The 20,016-nt window shown below is 38.2% G+C and overlaps 3 non-coding genes across 3 annotated transcripts; all 3 read left to right on the top strand.

Annotated features, from left to right (window-relative positions):
• Positions 1-1,727: 1,727 nt before the first annotated feature.
• Positions 1,728-1,799, top strand: TRNAT-CGU. Its single transcript has one exon. It is a non-coding gene; the product is annotated as a tRNA-Thr (tRNA).
• A 488-nt stretch (positions 1,800-2,287) lies between these two features.
• Positions 2,288-2,359, top strand: TRNAM-CAU. The gene has a single exon. It is a non-coding gene; the product is annotated as a tRNA-Met (tRNA).
• An 11,364-nt stretch (positions 2,360-13,723) lies between these two features.
• On the top strand, positions 13,724-13,795 carry TRNAT-CGU. Its single transcript has one exon. It is a non-coding gene; the product is annotated as a tRNA-Thr (tRNA).
• The last annotated feature ends 6,221 nt before the right edge of the window (positions 13,796-20,016 follow it).

Raw genomic sequence — 20,016 nt, 5'->3', positions numbered from 1 at the left:
CTGATATTGTTGACAGTAGTAGATCTTCAATTTTGATTTGATTTGTCAACTTTCCTGACAAAGTAATTATTTTTAGCACAACTTTGATTTTCTAGTTGTTTCTAAAAATATTACTTTAATTGTCAATTTGAATATCCAACGAATCTTTGAAATAAATTCATCTGATAGAATTTATTTCTAGGATAAGTTTTTATATTCAAGCCTTCATAAATATTTTTCCGTTCTGATCAAATGTCTTTCAGGCAATTTTGGAGTTTTGTGGCATGTGGGTGGACTAAGAGTAAATTCCTTCGAATTTATCCAATTTCTGATCATCTTGCTCTTTTGCCGCATTGTGCTCCTCTGACTTGAACATCGTGTTTCTTTTGATGCATTGTGCTCTTCTGACAACATTGTGCTTTTTAGCATTGTGCTTTATCAGATTTGGTCACATTGTGCTCCTTTGGTGAGCATCGTGCTCCTTAGCTGCATTGTGCTCTTTTCAGATTTGGTCACATTGTGCTCCTTTAGCACACATTGTGCTCTTTTGAGCACACATCGAGCTCCTTCAAAAATCTGCCTTATTAAAAACATAGGTCCTTAGGGGGGAATCGATCTCAGGTGTGATCGTTTAGAGTAAGGACCTCTACCATTTCACCCTTAGGCTCATCCGGTCATTCCTTGCAACGCCATTTCTTTATGCTTCTTTCACGGATGAATACTCGTAGGACCAAAATTAATTTCTCAAATTAATTTTGTTCTTCCTATGGTAGATTCCTTCTGATTTCAATATTCTGATTTATGATGCTTGTACTAAAGACCTAAAGACCAAGGGGATCTAAAGATACATTTGGCTCATCAAAACTTACAAAAATATTCCTATCATAGGGTACAAAAGTTACCCATGAATTCTCAGGTGTTCTAGTCAATTGCTGTCTTGATGAGTGCTGGGATGTATTTTCACGAGAGGATTGACGACCACCAGTAGGAACTTGTTTAGATGAAATGATTTCCCTAGAGGAACTGTCAACGCCTCGTGTTTCAAAACCTGAACCTCCATCACCTCGATCTCTTCTTTCCCCTTTTTTGGCATCATCAGCCTTGCACGTCTGTTGGAGGGTAGCCATATTCAGTAGTAGTGCCTTGAGATCTTCTATTGCTAGCTCCAATCGACATTGACAAGTGCTCGGGTTAGACATATTATCATAAATATATCCAGATTGTGAGCATGATAAATCAATTTGTTCCTTCATTGTGGATTGATACATCTTCATGTTGCTGCTCTTGTTCAAGTCGAAACTGACTTGTTTGGAGACTTTGTAAGGCATTTCTCTGATCTCGCTGAGATTTCAAGAGCTCGGCCATCAATCTAGGTATGAAAATCGTAATACCAACATGGTTACTTGTCATTATTTAAACCACACCTCAATTATAATTGGACGCCACATATATTAAAAAGGAGAAATTAGATATAAAATCAACATAGTTCTTACATAAATAAACTTTTTTAAATGAATTTTTTTTTCATAATATATTAATACTTAAAATTTAATAAGACTAATACTTCTTAATATACTAACATAACAACAATACATATATATTTTGATATACATTTCGTTTTAACCCAACCAAGAAGCCCAATCCTTAACCCAATCCAAAATCAGTAAAAGCCACATATTAAACCAAAGTATTCTTCAATTGAGTGGATAGTTGGTATAAAAGCAAAATAAATTATTTTTAATAACCAAGCCTCCATAGCACAGTGACAGTGCGTTCGCTTCGTAAGTGAAAGGTCGTGAGTTCAATCCTCACTAGAGGCTTTTACCAATTATTATACTTGAATAAAAGTACTAAAAAAATCATACGATATAATATTACTAATATTGAAGGGAAAATTAATAATTTCAATTCAAATATTAACAAAGTCTCAAAATAAATATAATATACATGGTTACTCGTCATTATTTGAACCACACCTCAGGATAGTTTTTACATAATTAAAATTTAATAAGACTAATACTTCTTAATATACTAATATAACAACAATACCTATAGTCTTTACTCTGTGCATCACATAAAAATTAAATCATATAAAATATAACTTTTTTATTTAAAATAAATCCTATCTACTAAATCTGGCCGAAGCTATACATACATTTTGATATACATTTTGTTTTAACCAAACCAAGAAGCCTAATCCATAACCCAATCCAAAATCAGTAAAAGCCACATATAAAACCAGAGTATTCGATCTTCGATTGAGTAGATAGTTGGTATAAAAGCAAAATAAATTATTTTTAGTAATTAAGCCTCCATAGCACAGTGGTAGTGCGTTTGCTTCATAAGTGAAAGGTCGTGAGTTCAATTTTCACTAGAGGCTCTTCTTAATTATTTTACTTGAATAAAAGTATTAAAAAGTCATAAAATATAATATTATTATTACTATTATTATATTGATGGGAAAATTAATAATTTCAATTCAAATATTAACAAAGTTCTAAAATAAATATAATATACTAATTAAAATTCATAATTCATAATAAAATTTAAAGTAAAAACACAAATATAATAGCTAACCTTTTTTCAAATAAATAGTCTAGTTATTATCAACCTAGTATATTACCGTGAATTGTCTTCTATTGAACTTGAATGACATAGTTCTTACATAAATAAACTTTTTTAAATGAATATTCTTTTCATAATATATTAACACTTAAAATTTAATAAGACTAATACTTCTTAATATACTAATATAACAACAATACGTATAGTCTTTAGTTTGTGCATCGCATAAAAATTAAATCATATAAAATATAACTTTTTTTATTTAAAATAAACCCTATCTACTAAATAATAAGTTTTGATGCATTATATTATGATGTCAAATTTTTCTCTCTCGAGAATTCTAGAGCTCTTTACTCTCTCCTAGGGTTCCCTAGGGTTTCACTGTATTCTTCGGTTCTACCCGGTGGTTTCCGGCGACGTTCATCCTGTGAGTTCGCGGCATTGCTTCGACCACGACGATGGGAGGGGTAGAAGGCATCACGAAAAGCTGGGCAGATATGGTCTTGGAGGAGGAGGAGGAGGCTGCGGTGTTTGAACCGGTTGTCAGCGATGTTGACGGGGCCGAAGGGGTGGAGGAGAAGTAGATGATGGTTGGCTGATTCTTGACGACTAAGGTTGTCAAACTGGAATATATGAGCCAGGTTCTTGCATATGTATGGTAGCCGGTGAAGGGAGTACATATTTTTGAAATCCAACCCAAGCTCTTCCTCTTTGTTTTCTTCCACAAGTCAGATATGGAGCTTGTGGTGAATGGCGGTCCTTGGGCATTTAAAGGTAGTGTGTTGGTTTGTAAGCAAGTTGAGGAGGGGGTTTTTCTAGGCGATGTTTCCCTAAACACTATTGACATGTGGGTTCATGTGCACGAACTTCCACTAGGTTATACATCATCTCTGATCCCCGAGCAAGTTGAAAACTATCTCGGTAACTTTATTAAAGGGGATGATAGGTTCGTGGATGCACCATGGCGTTCGTTTTATCGAATTAGAGTCCGAATCCCGGTTGACAAGCCGCTTAAGTGTCGGATGAAGTTGATGAAGAGGGATCGGACCACTTGTTGGGTTTCATTCAAGTATGAACGTTTACATACATATTGCTTCTTCTATGGTCTTCTAAGACACGTTCATAAGTATTGTCTCAAGGCCTGAGAATCATTAATGCCGGTTGAACAGTACCCATACGAGGCTTATCTTCGTAGCGTCGGGGAGAGACGAGGTCCGAGGGAGGTGGGGGAACCTTGGTTGGTACCGCTTGGGTAGTCCGGAAAGGAGGTGATCGTCCGGGAGGAGGCGGCTTCGCAGCCGCATGAGGAGATGATGTTGTCGGAATCCGGAAGCCGTGAGGAACAGCGGGCGGTGGTGGCTGTTTCTAAACAGAGGAGGGAGGCTACGGTAGCTTCCAGGAGGCCGGGGTCTGGGGGAAGGGATGTGGCTATGACAGATATTTCAAAAAACTTGCAGATGGCGGGTCCTAGTTCCCAGACTCGCCCGACCCAATGAGTACTATGAGTTGGAACTGTCGTGGCTTGGGCAATCCATGAACAATTCGCGAAGTTGTAGACCTAGTGTCTCATAAGAAGCCCGATTTTGTTTTGTTTTGTTTTGTTGTTTTTTTTTTTTTTTTTTTTTTTTTTTTTCTGATGGAGACTGTAGACACAGAAAATTTGAAGCCGACAAGTGGACCGATTAAATCATTATCAAGCCCAATTTTAGGGTTAATCATTAGTCTAATTTAATTAATTGGGCTATGATAAGTAAATTAATTTAATTAGTCCAAGTAAATTTGATTTGGGCTATTGAATTAAGTAATTAATTGGTCCAAGCCCATTTCATAATTGAATTATAATTATAATTAAAATTTAAATATAATATGATTTTATTATATTTGAATTAGATAATTATAATTTAATTTGAATTTGAATTAGATGATAGAATAATAAACCTAGACTTGATTTTGGCCAGGTTCATTTTAGTATATAATTAATTAATTTAATTAACTAAATATTAGTGGAGTTTGTTGAGGGATTTTAGTTACAAACTTCACTATAAATAGAGCCTCAATTCCATTCTTCAAATCACACCTTAAATACATTGAGAACAACTTGAAGACTTGAGAGCTTGAAGGCATTGAAGAACGCTTGACAACTTGAAGGCTTGAAGATTTGAGAGCTCTTTTGAAGGCATTTGAAGATCTAGAAGAATTAAAGGCATTGAAGGCATTTTTTTTGCAGGTTTTAAAGATCTTGAAGCAACTTGAAGCCTTTTTGTAGGTACTTTGAAGATCTTGGAGCCTTTTGAAGACAACTTGAAGCCATTGCAGGAGCTTTAATTTGATGTTTTACAGAGTTTATTGCTTCGGAGCTTAACGTTTGCTGTTGAAGATCGCGCCACTTGAATCCCGGAAGCTACGCTATTTAAATCCCGGAGGCACGCGCCACTTGAATCCCGGAGGCTACGCTATTTGAATCCTGGAGGCACTTCAATAGATAACGGCATTGAAGAACGCTTGAAGACTTGAACGCATTTTTGTTGATTTTGCAGGCAATTTGAATCCATTGCAGGGTTGATTACTTCTAAATTCTTGACGCTCGTTGTTGGAAGTCACGCCACTTAGATCCCGGAAGCTACGCCATTTAAATCCCGGAGGCACGCGTCACTTAAATCTCGGAGACTATGCTATTTGAATCCCGGAGGCACTTCCATAGATAACGTCAGTGAAGAATCAGAGGACTAGACAGAGATTTTGTACCTGCATTGAATTATACACACGCTGTACACGAAATTTTGTGAATATATACAAAGTTTACTTTTTTGTGTTTACAGATTTTGGCACACCTAGTGGGACAACTCTGCCTCTCATCTCTTCACTATCGATCTACATCAGCAAGCAACTCTACTAGCAACCGGAATGGCGTCAAGAAGCTCAATGTTCAAGAAGTCTTATGCTCAAGCCGCTAGTTCCAAGTCTTCATCATCAACTGGTTCTGAAGCTAATCGAGAGGCCGAAACACCATTAACCAGGAGCCGTGCAAAGAGCTTAGGAATGCTACCGCCAGAGCCTGAGTCAATTGTTTGACGCATGATTCAAAGACTCGAAACGGCCCCTACCGTCCCGAGGAAGTCTATCTATGTTGCAGGTCCATCATCTTCAAAAGGAGCAGCAGATAGCGGGAGGCTGACTTCTTCGAATGGAACAGCTGGCAACGGGATGCCGACATCTCCAAAAGAAGTGCGAATAGCGAGAAGTCATCTACCTCAGAAGGAGCGGCTAATAGAGAGAAGTCGGCTACCCCAAAAGGAGCAGCTGGTAACGAGAGTCTAACATCTCCGAAAGAATCAGCCGATAGCGGGAATCTAACATCTTTGAAAGGAGCTGATGATAGTAGGAGTCCAACATCCCCAAAAGGAAACGCTAACACCGGAGGCTCATCACCGACATCGCCGTCGTCCAACATGTGGAAGGTCGCGCCAGAATGGTCACGCATCTATACAGGCATGCCGGCTATGACAACAAGCGCGACAACTATAGAGGACCAGCTTGCAAGCATCACTAAGGCGCTTGAAGGGATCACCACCCTCCTTCAAAACCAAGAAAAGAGAATCAACGACTTAGCTGAAAAGGTTGAGAACACAAGGAATGGCGAAACTAGCCGGGCTCCAGCGAAACAACCTGAGGTTCAAGGAGAAGATGCCTCGCACTCACCAACTTGCATTGGGCGAACTACGGTACACGAGGAATCAAGTTCGCACATACCACTTTCGGACAGGAGCATTCCAGTCACAGGGGGCATGATACCTGTAGATCGGCTTAACGAGTTCATCATGGGAGCTATCAAAGGAAAGCTCGAGGGGGAAAAACCTTCATACACTTACACCAAGCCTTACACCCAAAGGATAGAGGATTTGAAGATGCCCATTGGATATCAACCTCCAGCATTTCAACAATTCGATGGGAAAGGCAATCCAAGACAACACATCGCCCACTTCGTGGAAACATGCAACGACGTTGGGACATATGGAGATCTTCTTGTCAAGCAGTTCGTCCGCTCTTTGAAGGGTACTGCCTTCAATTGGTACACTGACTTGGAGCATAGCTGCATTGATAGTTGGCATGACATGGAGCGCGAGTTCTTTACCCGCTTCTACAGCACAAGAATAACCGTCAGCTTCTTAGAACTCACCACCACTCGCCAAAGGAATAGTGAAAGCTCGGCCGCTTACATTGAAAGATGGAGGGAGTTATGCTTGAATTGCAAGGAAAAGATATCACAGAGTTCCGCAATTGAAATGTGCATCCAAGGCATGCACTTCGAGCTCTCCTACATCCTCCAAGGGCTCAAGCCTAAGACTTTTGAGGAATTATCTAGTCGCGCCCACGATATGGAGTTAAGCATAACAGCTAATGGTGGACAAAACATACCCATTCAAAGCTTCTACAATGGGGGCAAGAGTCATGATGACGTTGAAAATGGAGGCAATGCCTTTAAAAAATATGAAAGCATGGATGCTATGCATGTGAATATTCAACCAGCTAGGATATTCACTGAAGCTACTAGTGAGTCTAAGGATGCTTCTAGATCATTACAGGGTAGTAGAAGGCTTTCTTTCAGGGAAAGACAAAACAAGAAGTATCCATTCTTGGATGCTGATATCCCACATATGTTTGATGAGCTACTAAAGCACAATCTCGTTGATTTGCCAGAAATGAGGCAACCACACGAGGCACCAATGGTGGATGATCCGTGTTATTGCAAGTATCACAGACTTGTCGGACATCCAATTGAAAATTGCTTTGTCTTTTTAAGGATAAAGTAATGGAGTTAGCTCGAGATGGGAGAATTGAACTTGCAGATGCCACAGCAAGCGCTAATCAAGTTTCCATCTCATGCGGTAAATCTACTTCGCTACTCATTGAGAGGAACAATGGGAAGGGAAATAGAAAAGGACGCAAGTGTTTATTCCCTCTTAACATCAAGTCTTATGATATCAAACCCGAGTATGATACTTGGCATGGTATTAAGCATGCTAAACAACACCACGTTGATGATGCGACACGACCATCTAAGCGGGTTATGAAAAGGTGGGTCAAGAAAAGAATGTTAAAAGGCTCTATTGATGGGAGGACTTGCGGCCACCATATAAAAGCACGAGTTCCAGTCACATTGGCGGATTACGTGCCAAAGCGGTTCCATATTACTCCAACTAACCAAGGAATGAAGATGAAAATTCCTCTAATCAACCCGTATGCTAGAGAAGAATGTGCCTCAACACATTATACCACAATATATGATGGAGGAAATATTTTTCAAGCTTCCTCAATGTGAATTGAAAACTGCATCATATTTCTTAAAGACTCCCCGGCACGAGTCAAAACTGCCTCATATTACTTCAAGACTTCCCGACACGAGTCAAAACTGCCTCATATTACTTCAAGGCTCCCCGGCACGAGTCGAAACTGTCTCATATCCCACAAGGCTCCTTGGCACGAGTTGAAATGGCCTTATAGTTTCGAGACTTCCATGCACTACATACTTTCAAGCAATGTATGCTCTCAAGAGGCATGTCCAAGAAAGTCTCCAGGGGGCAATTTGTAGACACAGAAAATTTGAAGCCGACAAGTGGACCGATTAAATCATTATCAAGCCCAATTTCAGGGTTAATCATTAGTCTAATTTAATTAATTGGGCTATGATAATTAAATTAATTTAATTAGTCCAAGTAAATTTGATTTGGGCTATTGAATTAAGAAATTAATTGGTCCAAGCCCATTTCATAATTGAATTATAATTATAATTATAATTTAAATATAATATGATTTTATTATATTTGAATTAGATAATTATAATTTAATTTGAATTTGAATTAGATGATAGAATAATGAACCTAGACTTGATTTTGGCCAGGTTCATTTTAGTATATAATTAATTAATTTAATTAACTAAATATTAGTGGAGTTTGTTGAGAGATTTTAGTTACAAAATTCACTATAAATAGAGCCTCAATTCCATTCTTCAAATCACACCTTAAATACATTGAGAACAACTTGAAGACTTGAGAGCTTGAAGGCATTGAAGAACGCTTGACAACTTGAAGGCTTGAAGATTTGAGAGCTCTTTTGAAGGCATTTGAAGATCTGGAAGAATTAAGGGCATTGAAGGCATTTTTTTTTTGCAGGTTTTAAAGATCTTGAAGCAACTTGAAGCCTTTTTGTAGGTACTTTGAAGATCTTGGAGCCTTTTGAAGGCAACTTGAAGCCATTGCAGGAGCTTTAATTTGATGTTTTGCAGAGTTTATTGCTTCGGAGCTTAACGTTTGCTGTTGAAGATCGCGCCACTTGAATCCCGGAAGCTACGCTATTTAAATCCCGGAGGCACGCGCCACTTGAATCCCGGAGGCTACGCTATTTGAATCCTGGAGGCACTTCAATAGATAACGGCATTGAAGAACGCTTGAAGACTTGAACGCATTTTTGTTGATTTTGCAGGCAATTTGAATCCATTGCAGGGTTGATTACTTCTAAATTCTTGACGCTCGTTGTTGGAAGTCACGCCACTTGAATCCCGGAAGCTACGCCGTTTAAATCCCGGAGGCACGCGCCACTTGAATCCCGGAGGCTACGCTATTTGAATCCTGGAGGCACTTCAATAGATAACGGCATTGAAGAACGCTTAAAGACTTGAACGCATTTTTGTTGATTTTGCAGGCAATTTGAATCCATTGCAGGGTTGATTACTTCTAAATTCTTGACGCTCGTTGTTGGAAGTCACGCCACTTAGATCCCGGAAGCTACGCCACTTAAATCCCGGAGGCACGCGCCACTTAAATCTCGGAGACTACGCTATTTGAATCCCGGAGGCACTTCCATAGATAACGTCAGTGAAGAATTAGAGGACTAGACAGAGATTTTGTACCTGCATTGAATTATACACACGCTGTACACGAAATTTTGTGAATATATACAAAGTTTACTTTTTTTGTGTTTACAGAGACCAAGGTGGGACGAATACATGCAGATCGTATTTGTGTCAATCTTGGGTATGGTGGTTTATTTTATGTTGATTGCATTGGTTTGAGCCGTGGCATGGCTTTACTGTGGAGAAAGAATAATACAGCAAGACTTTTGAGCTATTCTAGAAATCACGTTGATGTGGAAGTGATCATGACGAACTTTCCCAGATGGCGTATCACCTGTTTTTATGGCTTCCCGGAGCATGGCAGGTGTCATGAGTTGTGGGAGTTACTTAGATCATTGGCAGCTAGATCGAATCTTATGTGGGTCATGATAGGTGATTTTAATGACCTCCTCTTCCAGCATGAGAAAAGAGGGGGTATCCCACATCCAAGTAGCCTCCTTCACGGTTTTGGGGATGCTATTGATAACTGTAGGCTATCTCAGATGCTAATGGACAGCTACCCTTTTACCTGGGAAAGGGGGAAAGGAACGGCTGGTTGGATTCAGGAAATGTTGGATAAGGTTCTGGCTACAGAGAGTTGGCGTGGTGTTATTACAGGGGCAGAGGTGAATAATTTGTTGACCCGCACGTCTGATTATTTAGCCCTCTGTCTAGGGCTCCATGATTATACTAGAGGGGGCGAAACTAGAAGAAAGGGCTTTTGTTTTGAGATGGCATGGCTGCATGATGAGGGGTGTAGAGCTGTGGTGGAGGAGTCCTGGGGGGACGGAAGAGGAAGGGGCATACAGGATTGCATTTAGTTGTGTGGCACCCGTTTGTCGCGATGGGGGGGGGGGGGGGTGACCGTTTCCATAAGTTTGGGGAGCGGATTATGAACCTCCGTAGAGAGAAACTTCATCTGAGATTGCGTAATGACCTAGCATCACTGGCTGAGTTTCAGGGCCTTGAAGAGCTATTAGCCAGAATTGAGTACCAGGAAGATGTTTATTGGAGGCAGAGGGCCAAGCAACACTGGCTTAAGGGTGCTGATGCCAATACCAAATTCTTCCACAGGTATGCTTCTCACCGTAAAAAGAAGAATACTATTTCTAGACTTAGGAATGATTTTGGGGATTGGGTGGAAGGGGAAGCCAAGCGTGATGTTATTATGCGTTACTTTGATGATATATTTTGCTCTAGCCACCCTGATAATGGGGATAGTTTCTTTGAGAATATTATGCCACGAGTTACCCAGGCACATAATGATACTCTGCTCCGCCCGTTTAAGAAGGATGAAGTTAAGAATGCAATTTTTTTGATGTTTCCTGATAAAGCACCGAGGCTGATGGTATGAATCCGGGATTCTATCAGCACTTCTAAGATGTGGTAAGGGGATATTTCGGATTTTGTGCTTGATTGCTTAAACTCTCATTTTTTCCCGGCTGGTTTGAATGATACTGATATTATTTTGATCCCTAAAAAAAATACGCCTCAGCAAATGATGGATCTTCGGCCTATAGCTTTGAGTAATGTGTTGTATAGGGTTATGGCCAAGATGGTTACAAACAGGATGAAGCCATTAATGGAGGAAATTATATCTAACTCACAGAGTGCTTTTATACCGGATAGATTAATTATAGATAATATTTTAATTGTGGCTGAGGTTGGTCATTATTTGAATAGAAAGTAGTGTGGTGTTGTTGGCTGGGCGCCCTCAAGTTGGACATGGCCAAGGCCTATGACCGCATGGAGTGGCCCTTTCTGCGTAACATGATGTTAGCCCTTGGTTTTGATAACAAATGGGTGGAGCTTATTATGTTATGTGTAACCACTGTGTCTTATAGTTTTTTGGTGGACGGCTCATGTAGTGCCCCTTTGACGCCATCTAGGGGTTTGAGGCAGGGGGATCCTTTATCACCTTATTTGTTCATTATTTGTGCAGAAGGACTCTCTATGTTATTACAGCAGGCTCTGGTTAATGGCTCTATCCATGGTTGCAGAGTTGCTCGAGGTGCTCCCCCTATCTCTCACTTATTTTTTGCTAATGATAACCTCTTATTTTTCAATGCCAATGCTCAAGAGGTTGGGGAAATTAAGAATTGTTTATCTGTGTACGAGAACTTATCTGGTCAGGTGGTGAACTATCATAAATCTAGCATATGTTACAGTAAGAATACTGGCGCGGATGACAGGGAAGAGGTGGCGCAGATTCTAGGGGTAGCTCAAGCACCTAACTTTGGTAAGTATTTGGGGCTCCCATCCTTTGTGCGAAGGAATAGGAAAGCAGCCTTCTCATATATTGAGGATAAGATCAGACAGCGTATTGGGTCCTGGAATAAGAAATTGTTATCTCAGGCTGGTAAGGAAATTTTGTTGAAAAGTGTGGCTCAAACAATGCCTAATTTTTCAATGAGTGTTTTTCTTTTACCGGTTTCTGTTTGCATAGCTATTGAGCGAACCATGAACTATTACCGGTGGGGATCTGGAACTGACCGTGGTATACACTGGAAAGCATGAGATAAATTATGCATCCCTAAAAAACATGGTGGACTGGGTTTCAAGGATCTTAGAGCCTTTAACCTAGCTATGTTGGGCAAGAAAGCGTGGCGATTACTAACTAAAACAGACTCTTTGGTGGAACGGGTTTATAAGGCAAGATACTACCCTAAGTCAACGCTCTCTGAAGCATGTTTAGGGAACAATCCCAGTTATTGTTGGCACAGTATTATGGCGGCTAAAGGGTTAATTTGTAGTGGTGTGAGACGGAGGATTGGTAATGGTGAATCTACTCTAATTTGGCAACATCCCTGGCTCCAGGATCTGGACCCTATGATACAAACTGAGATGCCCCCTCATTGGCTACTGCGAAAGTGGTGGGTTTGATTGACCAGGATACTAGTTCGTGGGATCAGTCTATTTTATCTAATATTTTTCTCCCTATTGATGTGCCTCGCATCCTAAAGATACTTATTTCCTCGATGTATGAAGACACTTGGTATTGACATGGGGATCCGAGAGGTTGCTATTCTGTTAAAAGTGACTACAGACTCATTGTGGGTGATTATATTAATAATGATGGTGCGTTCAATAAATGGCTTGCCCTATGGAGGCTTAAAATCTCCCCAAATGGAAAACCTTTCTTTGGAGAGCTATAAGTGATATGCTTCCCACTACAAAAACTTGCTTATAAAGAGGGTAGTGGTTAATCCTATTTGTGTCATGTGTGGAGTTCTTCATGAGGATACTATGCACTCATTGGTTACGTGTGACTATGCAAGTTCCATTTGGAACCAATCCAACCTTACAATCCCCAATATTGTTTCAAATGTTTTTCATGAATGGTTTAGTGAAGTCTTGAATATTCTAGACACTAATGGGATTATGTACATAGCTGCAATTCATTATCATATATGGAGAGCAAGAAATGGTGCAGTTTGGGATGCTTATCTTCCGATGCCGAGGAAATTCCTAGTCGCTGCTACGGCCACCATGCACGTTTGGTGCAAGGTGCACTCGCCTATCGTCTCGTTGCTACCAACCAAGAGTGTTGTGGCTGCCGACTTCGTTGTTGCGGCTATGCCCCGAACCACCACCGGTTGCTGTAGACGGCATTGCCCAACTACCGAGAATCTGTCGTGTAGACGCCGACTATCATCATCTGTCCAACATGGCCACAATGGGGGCGGTACTCTTAGATGGAGGGGTGGATATATTTCGGCATATAGTACTACACTTACAAATTGTTTTTCTCTACTAATGGCCGAAACATTTGCGTGCAACGAAGCCTTGTCATGGCTAAGGAATCGTGGAGAACGGTCTATAGAGCTATACACGGATTGTCAGACGCTTTAGTGTTATCTATCTTCCACGGTTGCACCGATTCGTTCGTATATGGGTTATGCTATTGATGGTTGCACATCATCTATGTCATCTTTTGATTTCTGTTAAGTTAAATTTATTCCTAGATTAGAGAATATTTTAGCTCATACTTTAGCTTCTACTGCTTTTGATCAAACTACTGCTATGTACTGGGACTCTGTCCCTCCTTACTCTGTTTCAGCTTATCTCTAATATACACCATGATGGTTCCTTTCAAAAAAAATCCTATCTACTAAATCTGGCCGAAACTATATATACATATATTTTGATATACATTTTGTTTTAACCCAACCAAGAAGCCCAATCCATAACCCAATCCAAAATCAGTAAAAGCCACATATAAAACCAAAGTATTCTTCGATTGAGTGGATAATTGGTATAAAAGTAAAATAAATTATTTTTAATAACCAAGCCTCCATAGCACAGTGGTAGTGCGTTTTCTTCGTAAGTGAAAGGTCGTGAGTTCAATCCTTACTAGAGGCTTTTACAAACTAACCACGGTTGTCTCCAGTCCGAGTCCTTGGAAACCTTTAAATTGGAAGAATTGTTTGATTAATTTAGGAACCTCAAGAATTGTTTGAAATTGATTAATTTAGGTCCAATTGTTTGAAATTGATTAATTTAGGAACCTAATTATTAATTTTTTTAGGTTCAGTGGCCTAATTGCATTATCGTGTGCAGTTCGATGGCCTATTTGACCCTTATTCCTAAATATAATATACTAATTAAAATTCATAATTCATAATAAAATTTAAAGTAATTGTAATACAAAAATAATAGCTAACCTTTTTTCAAATAAATATCCTTTAAAATTACAAACACAATTCATCGATTAGTCTAGCTAGTATGATACCCGTGCATATTACTTGCGAAATGCATGTTATCTTATGTTAATAAAATATTATAAGAATTATATGAAAAGAATATATTAGTAATTATTTATGAGAACTGATATTTCTAATATAATTTCGTATTAAAATTTAATATAATACATAACAGATTACGCCTAAAAAAAAAAAGGAAAGTGTAATTGGTAAAATATACAAGAGTTAATTCCAGTAGAGGTCCTTTGTTTTTTGTGACAATTTCAAATTTGCAATAGCTATCGAAAATGATCTTTTGGATAAAGTAGATTATGAAGAATTGATAGATGAATTTGCGTCAAAGAATGCTAGAAGGGCATATGTTTTTAAATAAAAGATCTCTAGTTTGCATTATGTTAGAATTTTATTTATAATATAAACAAAGTTGTTTGAATTTTTCTTCTTTATATGAAAAATAATATATAATAAAAATCATAATATTTTACGATATTGGTTTTAAATATTGCGCTTATACTTTTGATAGGGACCGTAGGGCCTCATTTATTTAGGAGCACGGGGCCACAAAAAATTTAAAAACGGCACTGAATAAAAGACAAGGTCAAACACTAACTCACGTTGGGTTATGCTAAAAAAATCAGTCTTTAATCACGGCCAATTGTACGTGCCTTTCTCCCAAGTCACCATCCTGATGGCCAGAAGGTGTTAGCTCTAGACGTTGATGGATAAGATTGTGTTGCGACTACCACTGTCGTTTACAAAGAGGTTTTCAATAATGTGCAAATGCAATCGATGATATTATTATTATTTTTGTTCAAAATGACAAAATTGTTATATATATCTAGACAAAAATATATCCTCTATACAAATGAATTAGGATAACAATTGATTACTATAACTAACTTGATATATAACGAGCACATTTGCCCAATTTATAAAAATCCTAAAAAAATGATATATAAAATCTCTAAAGTTACAGCACCGCATGCGTACATCTACAAATTAGCTATTAATTTGAACAATTACTTGCTCGAATTCAAGCAATGATAACATCAACAAACATAAACGATCCAAACCATATATTCAATTGCCACTATATAATATTTGATGTTATAATTTAAATAGTTGTATATCGATCTAAATATTCTTAATATATTATAACAAAATGTGAAAATACTAGGGGTATTCATAAAGTACAATAGTCAGATTTAAACCAATAAATTTAATACTATTAGATTCCTTCCACTAATTTATCAACTTGATTTGTCATAGGGAACCTGTAAATAAGTAAAGGACCACTGCATTTATATGTTGTAGACAATACAAAAATTTACACTTACTACTGAGATGTTAAATTTTGATCTCTAATGAGATGCATTCCAATGATTTATAGTACATGACTACTAGAGGAAAATATAGTGGGTCAACATATTTTGTATAAAAAAGATCTAAATGTCCTTGTATTTAATGACATTTCAATGATTTTGTTAGTCAATGATAAAAAAATGATCACATCACAATAATACTAGAACCAAATAAGGATATGAATGTTTTGACAAAAAGAGGCTAAAAGTGGGAGTGTCACCTACTTATAAATCTAAGACCTAAAATAGAATTAACTCATAAAAAATATTTAAAATAGTAATAACAAATGATCCAAAAAAATTAATCCAGATATTTCTTTTGATCCAAAACATATTATTTGGGAAATCAATATGTGCATACATACACACACACATACATACATCCATATATATTATATATATATATATATATATATATATATATATATATATATATATATTACTTAACAACACTATCATACTAAAACTTTATCATATTGTAACGATGATTACTTATCTTATACTTAAAAAACATTAGTAATACAAAGAAAGTTTCTTATCCCATACATGTTGCCCTGTTTAAATTGTGTTTTGTACTTCTCCACTTGTTCTTTAGGGATGTGCACATAGGGATGGTAATGTGCCCATTTCCGACGGGGATCCCCGATCCCGCCCCGAAAGAGATGGGGATAGAGAAAATTTTCGAGCAACGGGAACAGGAATGGGGAATATGTGTGATTCTCCGCCGAGGACGGGGACGGGGAAATTGTGTTTTGTACTTCTCCACTTGTTGTTTAGGGATGTGCACATAGGGATGGCAATGTGTCCCGTCCCCGATCCCCACCCCGAAAGAGACGGGGATAGGAAAAATTTTCAAGAAACGGGGACAGGAATGAGAAATGTGTGATTCCCCGCTGGGGACGGGGACGGGGATTCCCCTCCCCGCCCCACCCCCGAATATATATATATATATATATATATATATATATATATATATATATATATATATATATACATATATATATATATATATACATATATATATATATATATACATATATATATATATATATATATATATATATATATATATATATATATAGAGAGAGAGAGAGAGAGAGTTAATTCCAGCAATGGTCCTCTGACTATGTTGATTTTCCAGAATTAGTCCTTGACTTTTAATTTGGACAATTTATACACTTGAATTGACTTTTAAATTCTTTCCAATATTGGTCCTTCCGTTAGATGAAGGTTAAGTGAATGTTAAATTAAGGGGCAAAGTAGTCATTTTACATGTCAAGTGTATAATTCTCCTCTGTATATGCCAAATAGATCAAAATCCCCAAACATCACCTAGTGTTCTCCGACAAACCACATCCCGTATGCCGGCAACCACCATGTGGGCGGTTTCTCCGGATGCTGACGTTCACCTCCGACGGTAGTGGCGAGAGCGGCCAAGCCCTGCGCGCCGCAGCGAAGAGCACTTCAGACGACGCGCCCATCAGAGTGTGGCCATTCTCCAACAACATTTCAAATCAAAGTCTCCAGTTCAATTCCACTTACAGTTCACGGCGGCAGAGGCCCTCTTCGGGTGAATATGAATTCAGACGGCAACCTGGGCATGTTAGCAGCTTTCAACAATGCTTATTCAAGAACACGGAACGACCTGAATATGAATTCGGATGAATAGCAACAAATCCGAACCAGATTCGGGTGAACCAGCTTGTTGATAACCCGGATCTGGTTGTCGAATTCCCAGAACCGATGCAGGCTGCTCTTTCCAATGCGGCGGACGGCCAAGGCAGTGTTGTCGTCCAACACTGAGCTCTGAACCTCTATAGCCCGAAGAATTCACTATTACGGCTGGAACGGCGTAGACTTCACGCCGGCGACGGCATGGACTTCCCAATGATGTCTTCGGCGACTTCTTAGCCAAATTCTGATCCAACTCTAACTGCAACGGCTGGAACGGCGTGGACTTCACGCCGGCGACGGCATGGACTTCCCAATGATGTCTCCGGCGACGTTCTTAGCCAAATTCTGATCCAACTCGAACTGCAAGTTTACTCGGCGAGATTTCCGAGCCCGAACAGGTGGAACCCATAGTCGCCGACGAGGGAGTCGTCGTCCGTCGCCTTGGTCGAAGAATGAACTGTTGACAGGATGGATTTAGGGATTTCGCGATGTATGCGCGTATTAGGAGGGAGGGAGAGACCTAAGCAGTTGAAAGACTATTTTATCCTTCAATTTAACCTCTATTTAACATTCATCTAACAGAAGGACCAACAATGGAATGAATTCAAAAGTCAAGTGTCTAAATTGTCCAAATTAAAAGTCAAGGACTAATTGTGAAAAATCAACATAGTCGGAGGACCATTGCTTGAATTAACTCTATATATATATATATATATATATATATATATATATATATATATATATATAACATTAAAAATTAAAATTATTTAACATTTTGACTAGGAGTTGACGGGGAATGGGGATTCTCCGACCCCGTCTAATTCCCCGCGGGACGGGGATGGGAAACATTTTCAATTCCCCGCCCCCGCCCATGTGCACATGAATAAAGCTCCCCTAAATTTAAAAAATTAATATCATTATAAACTAGCTATTTAAAACTACTGATAAAAAAACATTATACTAAAATCGATCACTTACATCTGAATCATGGAATGGGCACTCACGGCTTCTAAACTACATCGTTTTGGAATGGACGGGAATTCGATCACAACTAATTTGATTGGTCAAATTTAAGGATTTATATATATATATATATATATATATATATATATATATATATATATATATATATATATATATATATATATATATATATGTATATATAAAGATGTGGGGAGGAGGCAGCAGTTTTGTTGAGTGGTGTCAAAAAGAAAATGATATTTCTGCTACTTATGCTGAAAAAAACTAATAAAAGAATATTTCACAAACATACAACATGAATTTTTTTTTTTTTTGAGGGTACATACAACATGAATTTAATTGTACACACAAAAAAAAAAATATTCATCAAATAAATAAATAAATAAATCATTTCAATAATAAAAGACATTGTCTAAGAATGTATTCATCAAATAAATAAATAAATCATGATGAATAAGAATATATTAGTCAAACAAATTAAAAGACATTGTCTAAGATGAAATGCATGGCTGTACTTGTTGGAAATACAGTCAAAGTGGAAGCATAGTTTTAGGTTGTCAACTTGGACATATCCGTTAATTACGTAAATGCAAGGAGTTGGTTTGTCTCCACTTCCTTCTTTTGCGTTAATGTATGGATGGAATGAGAGGCTATCATTTGATGTCCATATATTGTTATACTATATAAGGAAACAAGCCTTTTTGTCCAAATACACACCAAAAGACGTATCTTCCTCTTCATTCCTTCTCAAACTAATACATGTTATATATATATATATAATATATATATATGTATATATAATATATAATTCGTGTCTGCCTATTAAAATCTGAGCAATAGTGAGGTTCGCCTACGTGATTGCTAGTGCAAGCTATCCGCAGTAGGTCTGTGTAGCCTGTCGAAAGCGTGCCAGGGTTCTAACTGCACCGTTACCGGGCAAATAACGCTTTTAAGGTAGTGTTATTATAACACACAGATTTCCTTTCAACCATACACCAATAGTGTCCATGCTTCTTAAAAGGCTTCCAGATCGTGCGTTGACGTTGCTATTTTCCCCAACAGTTAAAACCGTTATTTTTGCAACAGTCAACCTTTAGCATTATGGCACTTCTGTCATACCGGATCTATCAAAAATCACCGCTTGATGGGAAAAATTACAGCAGGTGGGCTCAAAGAATGCTTATTTTTTTGAACAATTAAAGTTGGTTTACGTGCTATATTCAGTTGCACCTGAACCTTCTCTAACAGTGTTCTCTCCATTTGGTGCTACAAAAATGTAATCATGAACCTGATTACACTCCGGGTGAAGAATCGAGAGAAAACAGTCCTGAAATAGATTACATTCCGAGTCAAGAACCGGGTGCAACTCTGATTCAATTTAGAAATGACAATGCGGCAGCCAGAGGATACCTGCTGTCACAAAATGAATGACGATTTGTTCGACATCTATGTCAAACAAGATTCGGCAAAAGTCATTTGGGAATCACTGTCGGAAAAGTACGTTGCCAATGGAACTGAAAGTCAAAGTGTCAGAACCGTCTACAACGAAAGGAGTAGAAAAATAAAGAAGTTTAAAGGAAGGTGTTTTACGTGCAGAAAGCAAGGACACCGAGCACACCAGTGCTACCATCACAAGGGCAAAACTAGCAAAAGCCAATCTGACATAGCAAGATGAGTATTGAGTCTCTTTAAATAAATAGTTATTTTCCGTAACTATGTTTGCTCTAGTTCTAAGGGTTCGCATGAAGTATGGTTATCGTAGTACATGAATTCTAGTTGAGCTGTCTAGATTTTGATTACTTAGTAGTACTTATTTCTTTAGTATTTTGAATACTAATGACTTTGATTGAAATAATTCGTGCAT

This window comes from Ipomoea nil, unplaced genomic scaffold (assembly GCF_001879475.1).
Source record: "Ipomoea nil cultivar Tokyo-kokei standard unplaced genomic scaffold, Asagao_1.1 scaffold1653, whole genome shotgun sequence".
Taxonomy (NCBI): domain Eukaryota; kingdom Viridiplantae; phylum Streptophyta; class Magnoliopsida; order Solanales; family Convolvulaceae; genus Ipomoea; species Ipomoea nil.
The sequence above is the reverse complement of the archived record's forward strand: the minus strand, read 5'-3'. Positions and strand labels throughout refer to the sequence as shown.